Source organism: Protopterus annectens, chromosome 13.part0 (genome assembly GCF_019279795.1).
Source record: "Protopterus annectens isolate FY-2018-M chromosome 13.part0, PAN1.0, whole genome shotgun sequence".
Lineage (NCBI taxonomy): Eukaryota > Metazoa > Chordata > Ceratodontiformes > Protopteridae > Protopterus > Protopterus annectens.
Window position 1 is genome coordinate 1,210,531,021 of NC_056747.1, and position 20,127 is coordinate 1,210,551,147.

General features: G+C 41.1%; 1 protein-coding gene across 1 annotated transcript in view; it reads right to left on the bottom strand.

Annotated features, from left to right (window-relative positions):
• Nucleotides 1-20,127, bottom strand: part of MRC2 (mannose receptor C type 2) — a 1,890,380-nt gene that overhangs the window by 425,457 nt on the left and 1,444,796 nt on the right. The gene's annotated exons all lie outside the window — the stretch shown is intronic.

Below are 20,127 nucleotides of genomic sequence, written 5' to 3' on the forward strand. Positions count from 1 at the left end.
GACAAACAGAGAAGCAGATGCAGAGAGAATGAGATGATGGAGTAGTGAAAGAAATAAAAGAGAAAGCAAATATCAAGACTGGAGAATGTGTGCAGGATTCTGAGGAAATGTTTCAAAGAAACCTGTTTGATGGAGATGAGTCAGCAAATGATGGATATGTAATTGTACCCCTCCGGTTTGGAGGGTTGCAGGATGATTTACTTAAAGAAATGGTGGTGAAGAATGAGACAGAAAATGAAGGAGATATTTCCTGAGGGGACATTATGGAGAAACTACAAAAGGAGGGTGCAGAGGCAATCCTGAAGAACAGTGGTAAGATGGAAAAGAAAACATTTGCAGAGGAAAAGAAGGCAGAAGAAAATGAAAAAATGGAAGTATGTGGTAAAGATTCAAAGTAAAGAAGACAAGGAAATGGACAGGTGCAAAGTGTGGGACAATTTAATAGCTCCTTAGGGTGTAAAAGCACATGAGGTAAGAGCATTTATTCTTATTAACAAAGAGATATTTTGTAACATTATATTTGAGACTGTTTTTGTCAAAGAAAAATGTTCTTGGAGAATATGAAAAAGAAAGACTGTAACCCATTGTTTGTATGATAAAACCATTTAACAGGGAAACAAAAAAGAAGATTCATGTACAATTTCAAACAGAGGTAGAAAGAGAGAATTTGAAAGGACATTTGAAAGCTTTATGTAAAGAAGTACTGGATATTGCAACACTTTATGACAAAAGGGCTTTATGGACTGGTGGCTGAGAGTGTAATATTGTGTTAAAATGGAAAGAGAAAGAAAATATGCATATACCAAGCATGATAACTATGGATGGGAAAGGGGGTTTGTAAAATGATGTTAACAACCCAAAACATATTTATTTTGTGGAAAAAAGGACATTTGATAAGTAACTGTGACAAAAGAAAATGTTATATTTGCGGGGAAATGGGACATGATACAAAAATTTGAATTGAAATGTTATAAATATAACAAAATTGGGCATTTATGGATGGATTGCAAAAATGAAAATAACAGTAAGGAAAAGAAAGGGAAGAAAATGGACAAAGAGAAGAAATGTTGGAAGTAATAGAAAGCTTATACGAGAAAAAATAATAAAGAGGACATAGAAAAAGGTTCTGAAATAAGGGACAAAGAAGACAAACTGAGAGGCAGTAAAGGGAAAAAAGAATTATACTGATAAAAAGAAAATTTAAAGGGATAAGTACAAAAGAAAAAAGAAAGGCAATGGATGAAAAAGAATGCATACAGCTAAAGATTGGAACTTGGTATAATGGTTATGTTGCTGGATTCTCACCTTTGGGATGGAAACTGGTCTGGCTTAGAATGGCCTATTATGAAAGCTAGTCTAGTAATTAGCTATAAACTTATGAAACCATGACTCTAAGGAAAGGGAAAATGAAAATTTTAGAGTGCTTTCTGTAAATGTGAATAGCGTTAAGAATATAGTAAGAAGAACGGGAATTTTGGAGTGGTGTAATACATGTGATATAGATGTAATTATATGAGAAGACATGAGATTTTTAACAAATAAAGAAAAAATTAGAAATAGAGAAAAGTACAGTTTTGTACCTACCATAAATGTAGATGTTCGAGTGTTCACCCTGCTGCAGTCATCACACTTGGGTTATCCTGCAGTCAGGCGGTCCCGCAGTCGGACGGAATTCCAAAGTCTTGGTCCGGCGTCGGTTGCTGTCGCCTCTTCCCTGACATCAGTGCGCCAGGGGTATATATATTGCAACCGACGCCATTTTCTTCAGTTTTTCTTGCCCCAGATGTCAGGTGCCCCAAAAAGGTGGTCAGAAATTAGTACCAAATGGAGTAACCTCTGCACAAACACAAAATCCCTTCATTTACAAGCAAATACATCAGTAAATTTAGCCAGTAGATCAGAGGGGATGGAGGGAGGGTAACCTGGACTGCAGCAGGGTGAACACTCGAACATCTACATTTATGGTAGGTACAAAACTGTACTATGTTCATCGTGTTACCCTGCTGCAGTCATCACGCTTGGGTTGAATCCCAAAGCTAAGGAAGGGGGGAGGTATCATAGAGGGTTAGTGGAGGCTATAAGGCCCTGCAGAACTGCAGTGGCAAAGCCCGCCCTGGTCTTAGAGTAAAGAGGTAAGTGATAGTGTTTGGTGAAGGTGTGTACTGAACTCCAAGTTGCAGCTTCTAAAATCTCCTTGGTTGGAACCCCTCTGAGAAAGGCTGTAGAAGTAGCAGTTGCCCTGGTAGAATGGGACCTAATGGTAGCAGGGACTGGTTTCCCATGATGGGTATAGCAGAAACATATGCAATGACCTATCCATTTAGAAATGGTTTGTTTTGATATAGCCTTCCCTTGAGAAGCTGTGGCATACGATACAAAGAGCTGGTCAGATTTTCTGAAAGCCTTAGTTTTGTCCAAGTAATAACGAAGTTGCCTGTGAATGTCCAAGGAATGCAGGAGTCTCTCTCCTTTGTTCTGTGGATTTGGGAAGAAGGTGGGTAAGTGGATAGTTTGATTTAAAGCCACACTGGAAACCACCTTAGGCATAAAGGAAGGATTAGTTCGTAGAGAAATTCTGTCTTGATGAAAAATGAGGAAAGGTTCCACTGCCATTAGTGCCTGCAGCTCTGAGACTCTTCTAGCTGAAGTTATTGCTAGCAGCAGGGCAGTCTTCCATGACAGGAACTGAAGATCTGCAGAAAAAGCTGGTTCAAAGGGAGGTAGCATTAGTTTTTCCAGAACAAAATTGAGGTCCCATGTCGGTGTAGGAGCTCTCCTGGGTGGTTTAATGTTTTTTGCCCCTCTGAGGAACTGCCTTAGAAGAGGATGTGAAAATAAAGGTGGATCCGTGTTGTAGTGAGCTGAAATAGCTGAAGCATGGATTTTAATGGAGGAAAAAGAAAGTCTTTTGTGCAACATCTCAGCTAAATACTGTAGAATGTGAGACATGTGAGGCTGAATTGTGTCTTGGCCTTTAGCTTGGTTCCAGGCACAAAACCTTTTCCATTTGTCCGAATAAGCCTTCCTGGTGCTCGGCCTCCTGGCTTCCAGAATAACATCCAGAACTGCTTGGGAAAGAGGAGCTGGTTGGATGTTTGGTAGATTTGCCATGCAGCCAGATTTAAAGTTTTGAGCTGGCTGTGTAGAATCTGATTGTCTTGTTGTGTGAGCAAATGGGGGGTTTGAGGCAATATCCATGGTGGGCTGTGGGCCATATTTCTCAATAGCGGGTACCAGTGCTGGTGTGGCCAGTCTGGGGCTATGACAATCAGTCATGGCCTCTCCTTTTTGACTTTCAGAAGAACCTTTGTGAGGAGAGGCAATGGAGGGAAGGCATATACTGTCAGGTTTTTCCAAAAGAAAGAGAGTGCGTCCACTTTCCAAGCTTGATGGTGAAATGTCCTTGTACAAAATTTTGTTAGTTGATAGTTTTGAGGACTGGCAAACAGGTCTATGTCTGGAAGGCCCCATTTTTGAGTTATCATTGCAAATATTTTTGGATCTAGTTTCCACTCGTGGGGATCCTTGATGTTTCTGCTGAGGTCGTTTGCCAATGTGTTCTTCTGTCCTGGCAGGAATTGAGCTTGTAACTGAACTTGGTAAGCCAGAGCTGTGTTCCATAAGATCAATGCTTGCCTGCATAGAGGGTAGAAATGTGTACCCCTTTGCTTGTTTATGTACCACATTACTGTGGTGTTGTCCGTCTTTATTGCAAGTTGTCCTGGATGTAATAGATCCTTGAAGGCTGTCAGAGCTTTCTGTACAGCTAGCATTTCTTTTTGATTTATATGTAGCTTTCTTTGATCTGCAGTCCATAGGCCTTGAACGCATTGCCCTGCCATGTGTGCCCCCCAGGCGTAATCTGAAGCATCTGTTGTGATAGTTTGTCTGGCTGGGGGCAAGGTGAAAGGCTGACCCTTGTTGAAATGACATGCCTGTGACCACCATAGAAATTCCTGTTGAAGGCAGGGAATAAGAGATATCATTGTGTCCAAGCTGTGGCTGTGTTGAGACCATATGCTTTTTAGGTACCACTGTAATTTCCTCGTATGCAGCTTTGCAAATGGTATTATCAGTATGCAAGATGCCATGAAGCCCAAGGCCTGCAGAATTTTTCTTGCAGTTAATTGGGTCTTGGTTGCCATTGTCTTGAAATATTGAGTCAGTTGTAGTTGCTTGTCTGGTGTAAGATAAACCTTCTGGGCTGTTGTATTCAAGCTGGCACCCAGGAATGTCATTGTTTGTGAGGGTACTAGTTTTGACTTCTTTTCGTTTACTGTGTACCCCAGGCAGTTTAGTCGATGCTTTACAAAGGCCAGATGATGTAAGAGAATGTCTTTGCTTTCTGCTTGGATGAGGCAGTCATCCAGGTATGGATATATTTGAATTCCTCTTTGTCTGCAGTATGCAATTACTGGTGCCAGGCATTTTGTGAAGACCCTGGGTGCAGTAGATAAGCCAAAGGGCAGTGCAGGGAATTGGTAATGGGTTGAACCTGCAATGAAACGGAGGTATCTTCTGCAACTTTGTCTGATAGGGACATGCAGGTATGCCTCCTTGAGGTCCAACGTTACTAGCCATGCTTCCTTGCCCAACATGCGAAGTAGCTGCTGTAGTGTTAGCATCTTGAATATGGGTACTTGTAAGTAAGTGTTTAGAATTGAAAGGTCCAGAATTGGTCTCCAGGCATTGTCCTTTCTGGGAACTAGAAAGAGTCTTGAGTAAAATCCTTGGCCTTGCTCTCGAGTAGGTACCAGTTGAATGGCTCTCATGTCCATGAGAGCTGTAATTTGCTTTTGTGCCTCTGCCCATTGATTTTGTGGCAGGTTTGGCATTCCTCTTTTCATTGGCAAGGTGTGAAAGTGGAATCTGTATCCTCGTAAAATTATGTCTAGGACCCATTTGTCCTTTGTGACAATGTGCCAGTTGTCTGCAAAAAGTGCTAGTTTTCCCCCCAAGGGGGCTGCCAAGAGAGTATTGCTTTGCCAGATGAGGTGCAAGTCATTGAGTTTGCCTTCTGGTGGATTGAGACCTGTCTTCTCCTCCCTTCTGTGTTGTAGTGCCCCATTGGCGAGGTTTATATTGGGCTTGTGGTTGTCCTCTGCCCCTTGGGCGTCTGTATTTACCCCTCTGTGGTCTGTCTGTAGATGGAAAGGACCAATTTTTTGTTGGCCAGTTTCTGCTGAAGTAAGGGGGTTGTACCTGTAGGAAATCTTTGACTGTCTGCATAGATTTTGCCTTATCCTCCATTTTCTTTAAAACTACTTCTGCTTTAACTCCAAAAAGAACATCCTGCTGTAAGGGAGCATCTAGTAGTTTTGCTTGAACATGATCAGGCAGAGTTTGTTCCTTTAACCAAGCATGCCTACGAATAACAGACCCAGTGACAGCTGCTCTGCAGGAGGCCTCCAGAGAATCAAACCCACATTGTAATGTATGTTTGCCCACCTGCTCAGTGGCATGCAACAGATCCTGTACTTCTTTCAATTCAGATTGTTGAGGGAGAGTGGTTATTCTTTGTTTTAACTGAGAGATTAGGAATTGCTGATACTTAAGCATGTGAAATTGGCAATTCAGTGCCCTCATAGCTAGTGTGGCAGAGGTGTAAACCTTTTTCCCCCACCTGTCTAGTGCTCTGGAATCCCTTTCAGAAGGAACTGGGTTTTTAGCCATAGAAGCCTTAGTTCCCTTGGGACCCTGGGAGATAGTCTCTGGATCAGCTACAGGGCTTTTGTAAAAAAATTTGTGGGAATCAGGCACTCATCCACAATGTCTAAAACTGGTGGGATGGCAAGTGGTTTGTGTTGGGGGAGTAAAAGAAACTCTCTGAGCCTTTTCTTCAAGTCAGAGTAGTCCTGACCTTCCCAGTGAAAATGTTCCCTCATAGTGTGTAAAGTTTCCCCAAAGGAGTAGTCTTCAGGAGGAGAAGCTGAGGGAATAGAGTCCTCAGCATCAGAATCTTCATAAGAAGAGAAGGAGTAATCTTGGTCCTCAGAGGAGTCTGAAGAAATGGACACTTGTTCAGAGGATGCATAACCTTCCTCTTGTCTAGGCCTTTTGTCAGGAGGGGGTTGGAAACCCCTGATTAAAGAAATCAAATCTTCAGCCATTTTGAGCATCTGTTTCTTAGGCATGGGGCCTTGAACAGGAGACTGAAGTGCAGTCTTTTTTGATTTAGTAGGAGTCTTCATCTTAGAAAACGTTTTAATGGTGAGGGTCGTCGGTCTGAAAACGCCTTCAGAAACCGATGGCGTTTCTGTAGCACTGACGTCCTTAGTAGCAAAGTCGTCGAAAGGGCCTGAACTAAATGGCTGCGTCGGCCTGGTGCATTCCGCCAAAAATTCCGTAGCGGTTTCGGGTTCCAGATCTGCTGTAGTCAGGGGCTGCGTCGGAGCCTCACTGAGTACCGGAGAACCGGAGACCGGCTCAGCCGAGGCCTCGGAATCTGGCTTAGGCCTGGGCTGCCTGTCCTTATCCTTGCGTTTTTTGTGCACGCCGGTAGTCAGTTGCTCCGACGGCATGGTGTAGTTAAATTTCCTACCGAAGTAGTGTCGTGTGAAATCAAAGCGTCTTTTAATAGTACGATTAAACCTAACACAAAACCGACAAGTAGTGACGTCGTGGTCTGGGCCTAGGCAAGGTATGCAATAAGAATGAAAATCCTTGTGAGGTATTTGCTTCCCACAAGAAATACAATTGTTAACTTTTTCTGACATCGGTCTGAGGCAAGAAAAGTTTCTCCAATGGGGTACTTAGCTTTATAGAAGACTTTGGTCTGAAATTCGAATTCGAAAATCTCAGGAGTCGGCCAACCGGCACTTGTGAACTGCTTCTGCTTCAGGCACCGCGCGGCAAGAAAGACTGGAGAAAATGGCGTCGGTTGCAATATATATACCCCTGGTGCACTGACGTCAGGGAAGAGGCGACAGCAACCGACGCTGGACCAAGACTTTGGAATTCCGGCCAACTGCGGGACCGCTTGACGACAGGATAACCCAAGTGTGATGACTGCAGCAGGGTAACACGATGAACATCTACGGGGAGGAAAGATAATCTGGAATTTGGGAAATTAGAGATGTTCTGTAATAGCTATATTCTATAGAAATACAGTTATGATATTAGACATAACTTTTGCAAAAATGGAAAGATTAGCCACTGTACATTTAAAATGGAAATAACAAGTACATAGAATTATAATAGTATATGCTTATACTGACTGTAAAGAAAGGGAAAGCTTATTTCATCAAATTTTAGACTACATAGTGATAAATATGAATATGATTTAAGAGGCAAGCATGAAAAAATGTAATGATAATAAGAAAAATGTTAGAAGTTATAAGATGTGGCAAGTTAAAACTTTGGGACAAAAATCCATGGACTTATAAAAGGGAGTATGTATAGAACTGAAATAGATTATTTTACAGTATCAGAAGATTTAGTCATAGGAGACAGGGAGGTAGTTGAAACAGAATTTTCTGATCATCTTGTAATATGGCTAGACATAAAAGAAAACAAGTAATATATAAAAATAGGCAAACGAGTAAAAAAGGATAAATGTGAAGGAAAGAGATTATTAACACAGTTATGGAAAGATCATATTACTACGAGAACATTTTATAAAAAAATTACCTGAATGGTGGATGATACTTAAGGAAAATGTAAAAAAATGTTTTACAGTGAAAATACGATGTGAGAAAATCAGAGAAAGAAAATATAACAAAACATATAATGATGCATTGGAAGATTTAGAACATAATGATAGAAAGCACCTTGACAAAGAAAAAGAATTCTATGAAAGAAATCAAGAAAAAATACAAAAATTGTTATATAAGCAAACATATTTTTACAAGGAAAAAGAGAAGTACCAAGTTACTCATGCAGATTAGTAAATAAAGATGGCAGTGTAATAAGAGAAATAAAAAATGTGAAAGGAGAAATCAAAGGAATTTAGGGAAAATATGAATAGTGTAGTATAATATGTACAAGAAATGTTCAAAGAAAAAAGAAGGTAGTGAAAAAACAGGAAACTTTAAAAAGTTAACAGAAAAAGAAAGTAAAGAGTTGGAAAAGGAGACTTCTTTAAATGAACTAGATAAAGTTTTAGGAAAAGTAAATATAGAATCAGCTGCAGGACCAGACTGAAAAGTGTATGAAATATGCAATAATTTCATGGACTAGCAAGAAAATATTTTTTAAAGATTTTGAATTACTGGTTAAATTAAGGTTTTATGTCTAAAGAACTATGTACTGGAATACTTCAATTCATATGGAAGAAAGAAGATAGAAGAGAATTAAAAAGTGGAGAGCAACAGTAATGAATAATAATGATTATAAGATAATAATGCAAAAGGGATTTGAAACTAACATGGACAATATTATTGAAGATTGCATACACAGTCTAACGGGAAAGTGTGTGGAGCGTTACTAATGATAGAGACATTGTAGCTGATATTATGAACAGAAAAAGAAGTGAAAATCATGACTGGAAGCATTTGACACAAATGGACATGAAATCTTATGGGTAATAATAATATAAGGAGAAAGTTATGAAAATACACGTCAGCATAAAGTAAAAATATATAAAAATGACTGGTTAAGGCAGGAGGTACATAACAGAGTTAGGAATGTGATAGTATGTGAAATAACTTACAAAACAGATGCAAGGTACACCTAAAGAGTTAAGAATTCCAGTTCTGTTAACATATGCAGATGACATTATAATAAATGCAAAAAAAAAATGGATAAAAGAAATAATAATTTGCACAAATGAATGTCTAGAGATGATAGGGATGGCATTAAATAAAGAGAAAAGTAAAGGTTTAGGTGATGTACTAAAGATTGTGGGTATACATTTTACAATGAAGGACATGTCTGTGTTAAGTATAAACTTTTGGGAATAAAGATGCAAGTAGAAAACTGGGAAAAACAGAGGAAAGAAAACAAATGCATCTTTTCTGGAGAACATACAAATTATTATTCAGAAAAATACTTATTTGACACATTCAGTACTGATGGGAAAATAGCATAGTTAACAAGTGTATTTATGCTGCCAACAGTATTTGAAAAGGAATTATTGCAAATATTTATTTTTCATTTATATGGGGATCTAGATTAAACCCAGTAAAAACAGGAGTTTGCTATGTAAATAAAAAAGATGGATGTTAGGCTTAATTGACCCAGTGGTATATACTGCTTCACTAAATTTGTACAAACTGTTAAAATGGATAAATGAAAATTAGAAATTAGTAGTAAAACTGTATAAATGTAGGCATGATAAATTTTGGGGTATGGTAAAATAGAGTAAAAGACAAAAACGGTGCATAAATGAAGAAATAAAATATTACCAAGAAAAATATTTTTATGGAAAATAAAAATTGATGATATTGAAAAAGATAGAATAGTATGGTATAAGACTGTAATGATAAAGTACAGTTGTGTACACTCACCATAAATGTAGATGTTCGAGTTTATTAACTGTTGCAGTCATCACATTTGGGTTATCTGCTTGCAGTAGCCCTCAGTCGGCCTGATTATTAAAGTCTTGGGTCCTACGTCGGTTGCTGTCTCATCTTCCATGATGTCAGGTAGTCAGGGGTACAAAGCATGCAGCCGACGCCATTACATCAGTTTTTCTTGCCTCAGATGTCAGGTGCCCCACTAATGGGAAGCAATTAAATATATATACAAGGTTACACCTCCAACAAAAAGCAAATACACCAAAAAGCTTTAAGCATAGTAAAAACGAATAGAGGTATAGCCAAAAGAAGTCAGGGGGCTGGAGGGAGGGTAACCAGGACTGCAACAGTGAATACACTCGAACATCTACATTTATGGTAAGTGTACACAACTGTACTATGTTCTTCGTGTTTCACTGCTGCAGTCATCACATTTGGGTAGATTCCCAAAGCTAAGGATGGGAGGAGGAAATTAGATAGCATTAGGACCAGCTATAAGGCCCTGCAATACTGCAGTGGCAAAGCCAGCTCTGGATTTAGAGAAAATTGGTAAATGGTAATGCTTGGTGAAGGTATGTACAGAACTCCAAGTAGCAGCTTCTAGGATGTCCCTGGTAGGGACACCTCTGAGAAAGGCTGTAGAGGTATATGCAGCCCTGGCTGAATGTGGTCTTATCCCCTGTGGGATATGTTTTCCATGGTGCTTATAGCAGAAATTAATGCAATGGCCTATCCATTTAGAAATGGTTTTCTTTGAAATGGCCTTCCCCTCTGCCCCTGCAGCAAATGCCACCAGCAGCTGGTCAGATTTCCTGAGAGGTTTAGTCCTGTCCAAGTAAAATCTAAGTTGTCAGTGCACATCTAAGGAGTGCAGTACATGTTCCTCTTTCTTCTGTGGATTACAAAAGAAGGTTGGTAAATGAATGGAGTGATTAAGAGCCACACTGGATACTACCTTGGGCATGAAGAGGGATTGGTCCTGAGGGACACCCTGTCCACATGAAAGGTGATGAAAGGCTCCACTGCCATAAGGGCCTGTAATTCAGACACCCTTCTTGCTGAAGTGATGGCTAAAAGGAAGGCTGTTTTCCAAGAAAGGAATTTCAACTCTGCATTTGCAGCTGGCTCAAAAGGAGGTAGAGTGAGTTTTTCCAAAACAAAATTAAGGTCCCAGGCTGGAGTTGGGGCTCTCCTGGGTGGTCTTAGGTTTTTAGCCCCTCTGAGGAACTGCTTGAGCAGTGGATGAAAGAAGAGGGGTGGTTCTGTGTTGTAATGAGCTGAAATGGCTGAGGTATAAATTTTGATGGAGGAAAAGAAAAGGCTCTTGTGAAGCATCACAGTTACGTATTGAAGAATCTGAGGTAAATATGGTGCTGCTGTGCCAATCCCCTTAGTTTGGTTCCAGGAACAGAATCTTTTCCATTTTTCAGCATAAGATTTTCTCGTACTAGGCCTCCTTGCCTCATGAATGGCATCCAACACTTGTTTACTGAGGGATGGTAACGGAGAGGTCAGGTAATTAGCCAGGCTACCAAGTTCAGAGTTTGAAGCTGAGGGTGCAGAATCTGGCCCTCCTGCTGGGACAGCAGGGCAGGGATCTGAGGCAGGTGCCATGGTACCAGCAGTGACACACTGCGCAAGAGGGGGTACCAGTGTTGGCGTGGCCAGTCTGGTGCAATCAGTATCGTCCTTGGTTTGTCCTGTTTGATCTTTAGTAGTACCTTGGAGAGGAGAGGCAGAGGAGGGAAAGGCATAAACTGATAGATTTTTCCAGGTGAAGGACAGGGCATCCACTTTCCAAGCTTGCTTGTGGGGAGTCCTTGTGCAGAATTTTTCCAATTGGTAGTTCTGGGGGGAGGTAAACAGGTCTATATCTGGGCACCCCCATTTGTTTATCAACATGTTGAATGTCTTTGGTGCCAGTTTCCACTCATGTGGGTCCATGAGATTTCTGCTTAGTTCATCTGCCAGTGTATTTAGCTTTCCTGGCAGGAATTGAGCCTGTAGGTTCACTTGGTAGCTCAAGGCTGTGTTCCACAGAGCCATGGCTAGTGTGCAGAGAGGGTATGAGTGGGTGCCCCCCTGCTTGTTTATGTACCACATAACAGTGGTGTAGTCCATCTTTACTATTAATTGTCCTGGAAGAATGTGGTCCTTGAAGGCTGTCACAGCATTCTGTACAGCTAACATTTATTTTTGATTGATATGCAGGTGCATTTGACTTGGGTTCCATTTGCCCTGAATGCACCTCCCTGCCAAGTGAGCCCCCCATGCATAGTCTGATGCATCTGTTGTTAGGGTTTGGGCAGCAGGGGGTAGAGTGAATGGCAGTCCTTTGTTTTGGTGGCAGGCCTCTGCCCACCAAAGGAACTCTATCTGTAGGCAAGGTATGATAGGAATCATTGCTTCTAGATCCTGAGAATGTTGACACCATAGGCTTTTTAGACACCATTGTAGTTTCCTCATATGCAGTCTTGCATATGGAATTAGGAGAATGCAGGAGGCCACGAATCCCAAGGCTTGCAGTATTTGTCTTGCAGATAGCAGGGTTTTTGTGGCCATTAGTTTGAAGTAGGCTCTCAAATGAACTTGTTTCTCTGGTGTGAGGAAAGCCATCTGGGAAGTTGTGTTCAAGCTTGCTCCCAGGAATACAATTTGTTGGCAGGGTACAAGATGTGATTTATTTTCGTTTATGGTGTACCCCAGAGAAGTTAGCACTTTTTGTACAAACGCCAAATGATTCAATAGTATGTCCTGGCTTTCTGCCTGAATTAGATAATCGTCCAGGTATGGGTATATTTGAATATTTCTTTACCTGCAAAATGCAATGACTGGAGCTAGGCACTTTGTGAATACCCTGGGCGCAGTAGATAAGCCAAAGGGCAGTGCAGAAAAATGATAGTGCATGAAGCCTGCTTTGAAGTGTAGGTATCTTCTAAAAGATTCCCTGACTGGGATGTGCAGGTAGGCTTCCTTTAAATCCAGTGTTGCCAACCAGGCATCCTTGCCTAGCATAGGAAGCAACTGGTGAAGAGTTAGCATCTTGAATTTTGGGATCACCAAAAAAAGTGTTAAGGATAGAGAGGTCCAGGACTGGATGCCAGGAGTTCTTTTCTGGGCACCAGGAAAAGTCTTGAGTAGAAACCTTGTCCCCTTTCTTCTTCTGGGACAGTATGAATAGTCCTTATATTAAGAGAGAAAGAACTTGCTTTTGAGCCTCTGCCCACTGATTTGGGGGTAGATCTGGCCAACCGTTTGGGGTTAGTAAAGTGTGGAAGTGGAATCTGTATCCTTGGGAAACTATATTTAAAACCCATTTGTCCTGGGTAATGAGTTCCCAGTTTTTTGCCAGCAGAGCAATCTTTCCCCCTAAAGGAGCAGTCAGTTGAGAAGGGCTTGGCAGTTTTAAAGTTAAGTCATTGAGACAATTTACCATAGGGGGGAGTCTTACTACTCCCTGCTTTGGAAGTGGGAGCCCCCCACTGCTTAGTCCTGTGCGTACCCTGGCACTGAAGCCTGGGTGTTCTGCTGGTTCTGGGTTTGGACTGAGAAGGCCTGGAAGAGGCAGGAAAGGACCAATTCTTAGAGGGCCAATGTCTACTAAATCTTGGAGGCTGTACTTGCAAGAAATCTTTAACAGTTTGCATAGATTTAGCTTTTTCCTCCATCTTTTTATGTACTTATTCTGCTTTGTTGCCAAACAGGTGGTCCTGATTTAAGGGAGCATCCAGCAATTTATCTTTAACATGATCTGGCAAAGATTGCTCCTTAAGCCAAGCATGCCTTCTAAGTACAGACCCAGTGACAGCAGCCCTGCAAGATGCCTCTAGTGAATCAAAACCACATTGTAAAGTATTTTTTCCAACTTGTTCAGCAGAATGCATTAAATCCTGTAAATCCTTATTTTCAATACAGTCAGGAATTAACATAATTTTCTGTTTAAGCAATCCAATAACATGCTGCAGATACTTTAACATATGAAACTGGCAGTTTAAGGCCCTAATGGCCAAGGTTGCCGAAGTGTATACCTTCTTCTTACCCCATCTATCGAGCGCCCTGGAATCTCTATCAGAGGGGGTAGCATTTTTGGCAGTAGTAGCCTTAATGCCCTTGGGTCCCTGTGAAATGTTCTCAGGATCCGCAGTAGGATTTTTAAATAGGAACTTGTGAGAGTCAGGAACCCTGTAATATCTATCTGGTTTTCTAGGAGCAGGAGGTAAGGAATCAGTGGCCAACCTAGAATCCGAAAAGGTATCATCAACAATGTCCAGTACAGGGGGATAGCTAAAGGCCTGTGTTAGGGCAGGAGTAAGAAATCCCTAAGCCCTCTTTTTAGAATCAGAGTAATCCTGGCTTTCCCAGTGAAAAGGCTTTCTAAGAGTATGCAAGGTTTCACCAAAAGAGAAATCCTCTGGAGGGGAAGCAGAGGGAATAGTCCTCAGCATCAGAATCCTCATAGATAGATAAGGGTAAATCCTGGTCATCAGAGGAAACAGAAATTTCAGAATCCTGATCAGAAGCATCATAAGCAAATTCTGTCCTAGGTCTTTTAGAGGGGGAAGGTTGGCTTCCCCTAATTAAAGTAATAAGGTCTTCAGCCATTCTTATCATTTGTTTCTTAGGCATAGAGGCCTGACCATGTGGTCTGGGTGTCGGTTTTCTAGGCATGGATCGAGTTTTAGGCCTTGAAGAAGAAGATGGCATCGGTTTAATATGCAAGTCAGTAGGCCTGAATACACCCTCAGGAGCCGGTGCCTGCACAGCGGCTTCTTACCCATCCAAGGTAAAGACATCCGCAGGTTCCACAGTTGAAGCATCTCGCGGCATACCGGACTCCGAATGGGTCTCAGTAGAGGACTGTGTATCTGAAGTAGCGGGTATCAGGGGCTGCAAAAGCACCTCACGGAGTACTGGCGAACTGGCGACTAGCTTAGGAGAAGCGTCATTGGCAGCTTTGGACTTAGGCGGTCTGTCTGTCTTTATCTTTGATTTTTTTCGGAATGTCGGTAGTTGGGTGGCTTACCAAAGCCGTATCTGGGTAATTGAACCAAGTACCAAAATATTTAGAAGTGTAAATATACCGATGACAAATAGTTTGTTGTTTAAAGGCACAAAACCGACAGCGAGGTACATCGTGGTCAGGGCCTAGGCAAGGAATACAGTACGAATGAAAATCTTTAAGAGGTATTTGCTTTCCACAAGAAATACAATTATTGACTTTTACTGACATCGGTTTAGAGCAAGAAAAAGTTTCTCCAATGGGGTACTTAGCTTTAGTTGAAGACTTTGGTTCTGAAACTCAAAAACGAAAATTTCAGGAGTCGGCCGACTGGCACTTGCGAACTGCTTCTGCTTCGGGCACCGCACGGTAAAAAAGACTGATGCAATGGCGTTGACTGCATGCTTTATACCCCTGACTACCTGACATCATGGAAGATGATCAGCAACCGATGCAGGACCTAAGACTTTGATAATCAGGCCGACTGAGGGCTACTGCAAGCAGATAACCCAAATGTGATGACTGCAACAGTGAAACATGAAGAACATCACACAGCTATGTAAAACTAAGGGATAATCAAACAGATGAACAAATTAAATCTCTAAAAATAAGAATTAAACAGTGTAATCAGAAAGTAGAATGTCAAGATTTCTTGTGGAGATGGGTATAGATAAATTACCAGTAAAAGAAATCATTCCATATAAAACTTGACAGAATATGTTTTCATTGTCAGGAAGAATAAACTATGGAACATGTGTTTCTGAAATGTAAAAGAATAAAAAAGCTTATGGGGAAAACTATGTAAAGAAGATTTTTTGAATATATAAAAAAGTGGATAAAATAAACATACACATGATTAAACATGGATGTTATAAGAATAGATTATATGAAGAGAAACATCATGCAACTCTCAGAATATGTGTCTCAGGCTGGTATGAGTCTAACACTGAGCAGCATTTTACCTTCTCCATGGATGATGCCACAATATGAACAAAAGGTGATTGACTTTAATGAGTGGCTTAGTTCCTGGTGTCATTCTCTGCTTTTCTCTTTTCTTAGTTGAACTTCACATTTACCTACACTAACAAACTGCAGCTCCTGAATAACGGTGCCTACAAGATTGCAATTGGAAAACACAACAAAAATTGTTTCTCCCAGCAATTAATCAGAGTTGGTTACACACACACAAAATAATTTGTTAAGCTTTCTCTTGCAGTGTTGTTTAATTAAGCAAGTCACCATTTTGGTCAGCCATAGGGCTCTTTTCTACTTGAGTGTTTGCCTCCTTCCTCTGTAACTAAAGTGCACGGACTCTTACATTTGTGTCTCTGACCCTACTTTTTACAGGTATACATTATACCTTTCTGGCCTTCTAACACTGAAGACATAGATTCCTGTTGAAAGTTTTACTTACTTGTCTGACATTTGAACAAGTAACCCTTGTAATAATCCGCAGAATTGTATACTGTTGGTCTGTCTTTCCTGCTAAACATAAGTAAAATTAAAGTGCTGAGTGCAAGTAACATTACAGTGCTGAGTGAAGATTGTAGGCCCTTACATTCAACTTACCTCTGGTGTGGTGTCAGTCAATCAAGGTATTCCTCTAACCACTCCTACTGCCTTCTCTTGCCCCCCCCCTTTCCTCAAACAGGTTAAACTGCTACAACTTAGTACAGGCATTGGTTCATCCCTGCTTCGCTCGGGCTTACTTTGCACCCCACCCTGCCCCCAAATACCTCCCACCCCTGGTGCTGCTACATTTACTGGTACTAGACTACACCCCACTTTTTTAAAACAATCAGTAACAACTTGTCACTCAACAGCACCACTCTCAACCTGATACCACCAGTCCTCCAATTCTACTATTCCTTTTGCCCAAGTGTCAAGTACCATTCAGTAGGTATGCTATCACCCAAAATAGTCTTATTAACTCTACTTCTACCTCTTTTATTCATCCCATATCTCCTAACAGCCTACAAATATCAGGATCACCCAGGTTTCCACTACCCTAAATTCCAAACATCCATCCCATCTACAACAGATAATAATGCACCCTTACTCACTCCCCTCATGCTTACCTCCTTAACCCCTAAATACTACCATTTTACTAGACCTAGTTACATTAGTCATAAAACTAGACACTTACAAAACTTTATTCAAAATCTTAAAACTCATACTCAGGATACACTACACCCTCACAAAGGATGGCGACATCCACCCAAACCCTGGTCCATCCCCACCTGTTGGCCCTAATCCCCCTACTATATCCCCTATCACCATAGCTCCAACAAATAGACCTCCTAGCTCACTGCTGGCCTGCCATCTAAACATTAGGAGCATAAATAACAAAACTCAGCACCTGCATGCCCTCTTAGCTGTTCATTCCCCAGATATATTATGCCCAACAGAAACGTGGCTGAAGCCTGCCACCAAGGACCATGAGATTCTGCCACCAGGGTATAGTATGTTTCGACTAGACAGTACAAACAGAAAGGGTGGTGGGGTAGCCATACTTTACAAGTCTACCCTATATGTCAGCATAGACACCCAACAACCACCCCAGTTCAATAATGCTGAAATTCTTATGTCAAAACTACAAATTAACAAAAATAAAAATGTAAACATTGTCTGTGTCTACATTCCCCCCAGGGAGGAACACAGAAACCTTAGAAGACTTCTTATATTGGTTATCCAATAACCACCCCCAAGAAACAATTGTTCTTGGGGATTTCAATATTGACTGGAACACTTGCTCTTGTGAAACCCCCACAACCCACATAAACCTCTATGGATTTATTCAAATCATAACCTCCCCCACCAGGACAGGAAAACCCAATAACAAATAAAATACCCTAGACTGGATACTTGTCAGTACCCATCTTCAATCTTATAAATCAGGCACCTTGCCTGATGACCTAAGTGACCACTATCTCACCTGTGTAATCAAGCTCAAAGTAGACTGCTCCTACCAACCCACCTATAGAACATTAAGAAACAACAAAAATTTTATTCTCACCAAGTTTCAAAATGAACTTAAGGCATGCAACTGGTCAGTACTAAAAAGTCTCCCCCTAGATGAAGCAGTAGCATACTTTAACATCAAATTCCTTGCTATTCTTAACTCCCATGCTCCCAGCTGCTCTATTAGAACCAAAGTTAATATTGCACCATGGCTTTCTAAAGATACCAAAACCAAAATTTCACTCAGAAACAAAGCATGGGCCACCTACCGAAAACAAAAGCCCCACTTGATCAACTAAGATTCAGACAGCTAAGGAATGACACCAAAAAATCCATAACCTTAGACAAAAAGAACCACTACTACCATCTACTGCAAAAACCCCAAAACAAACCTCAAAAGTGCTGGGCAGGAATAAACAAACTACTCCACCCAGGCCAAACCGCCACTCCACCCCTCTCAGCTTCCCAACAAAACCCCCCAGTAGACATTGCTAATAACTTCAACAGCTTCTTCACAGAGGCTATCCAGTCTCTAGCCAGTCAACAATCTCCCAATGGCTCTAATTCTAATGTAGCCACACCCAGTACCCAAACATACTTTATCTTCCAACCTGTTCCTACTCAACTTATTCATGCCCTACCTAAGAAACTAAGACCCACCACCCTGGCTGCCGACCTCCTCCTAGCAGGCTATCTGCAAAAGGCTGCTGACACCATAGCCTACCCCATCTCTATCTTGATCAAAAGAGCTATATCTGAAGCTACTGTACCCACTATATGGAAAATCTCCCATGTCATACCTCTCCATAAAGGAGGTAGTTCCACTGAACTGTCAAACTTTAGACCCATAGCTATTCTGTCACCGCTAGCTAAAATTATGGAGAAGTGTGTACACATACAGCTCATGCACTACCTCACACACAACAAGCTGTTGTCCAGCTTTCAGCATGGCTTTAATCCAAACCACAATACTACTTCTGCCCTCCTCTCTTTCTTTAACATTATTAACCACAACTGCAATAATAACAAACTATCCTCAGCACACTTTCTAAATCTATCCAAGACTTTTGACATGGTTGACCACAAAGTGCTTATAAATACCTTGAAGGCCTTTCTCCTTAAACAACCATGCACTCCAATGGTTTCAATCCTACCTGCAGGGCAGGAAACAGGCAGTCCTATGGCAGGACAAGCTATCATCTCGCCTACCCATCACATTAGGAGTCCCCCAGGGCTTGATACTAGGACCCCTTCTTTTCTCCATCTTTATTAACGACCTTCATTCAGTCATCCCAGATGCTACTTGCATTAAAAATGCAGATGACTTCACCTTGATTTGTTCTGACACCTCACCAGCTACTTTATTCACATTAACCCAAATTACCTTCAATACAGTGGAAAAATGGCTCTCCAATCAACATCTAATCCTAAACCCCAACAAAACTAAGTTGCTCCTCTTCTCCCCCACATGCAGGACCCCCTGCCAGCCTTCAACATAACTGCTAACAATGGCACTATCATCTCCCCAGAAGCCCAAACTAAACCTACTGGGTGTCATAGTTGATAACCTGAAGTTTGATGCGCATATCAATCAAGCTATCAAAACCATTAATAAAAAACTTGGCTCTCTCTACAGAATCAAACCTTTCCATACCCCACTTGCTAGAACTGCAATTGCCCGTTCCCATCTACTATCAACTCTTCTCTACGCCTCACCTCTATTCTCCAACTTAAACAAAACAGATCTTAATAAACTATCATCCTGCTATAACCACATTGCCAGATTTGCTACCGGACACACCACTGTCACAACCTAAATCGCCTAGGATGGCTTGAACTGCCTAGCCTACTGCAGTTCAACCAGCTAATAGTGGCACATAAAGTCCTTTAACAACCAGAAAATACACCTGCACTAAAAAATATTATCAGCCCCTACACCAGCACCCGACCACTGCGATCATCCACTAGACTCCTAGTTCAAACATACAAATCCAACTATTTAGCTGGGGACTCTCTGTTTGCCAACTCTGTTGGAAAAATATGGAACAGACTCCCAGCTGACTTGACCCTAGAACCCTCACTAACTCAATTCAAAAACAAACACAAGAAATACTTTAAAACTCATTGGTTATGTCCTTGCACTAACCCCGACTAGTGACCTCTCTGTTTCTTAGGTGCCTTACCTTCAACTACTTCTAACTTTTTTTTACCACTCCATATCAGGAAGGGTCAATTGTATAACTGCTGCTCAGTGTGTCTTAAACCTGAATAATGTTATGTATGTTTAACTTTGAAAATAATGTTATGTTTTGTAAAGTGTTTTATAATAAGTACTATATGTGCTAAATGCTGGTATTGCTTATGACTGTAATCTGCTTGAAATTAGCATTTACTAAATGTTCAATGTGTATTATTATCTTAGAGCTTTTCTCCCCAGGCCTCCACTGAAAATGGACATGTATCCAGTTGGACTATCCCGGTCAACAAATGTAAAAAAAAAATAAATAAATAAAATAAATTCTAAGGGGGTGCAATGTTTGTCAGCATAGAAGGAGAAGGTCAACAGACCATGCTGCATTGCCAGGGATGGTCTGCACCTCTCCCTTCTAGGCTCTGAAATATTAGCTAAAACATTGCCTTCCTCATAGTGTCTTTTTTAGGCAATGCCAAACTGAAAGTACTTCTCACATAGCAAATCAAAACCAAGAAAAT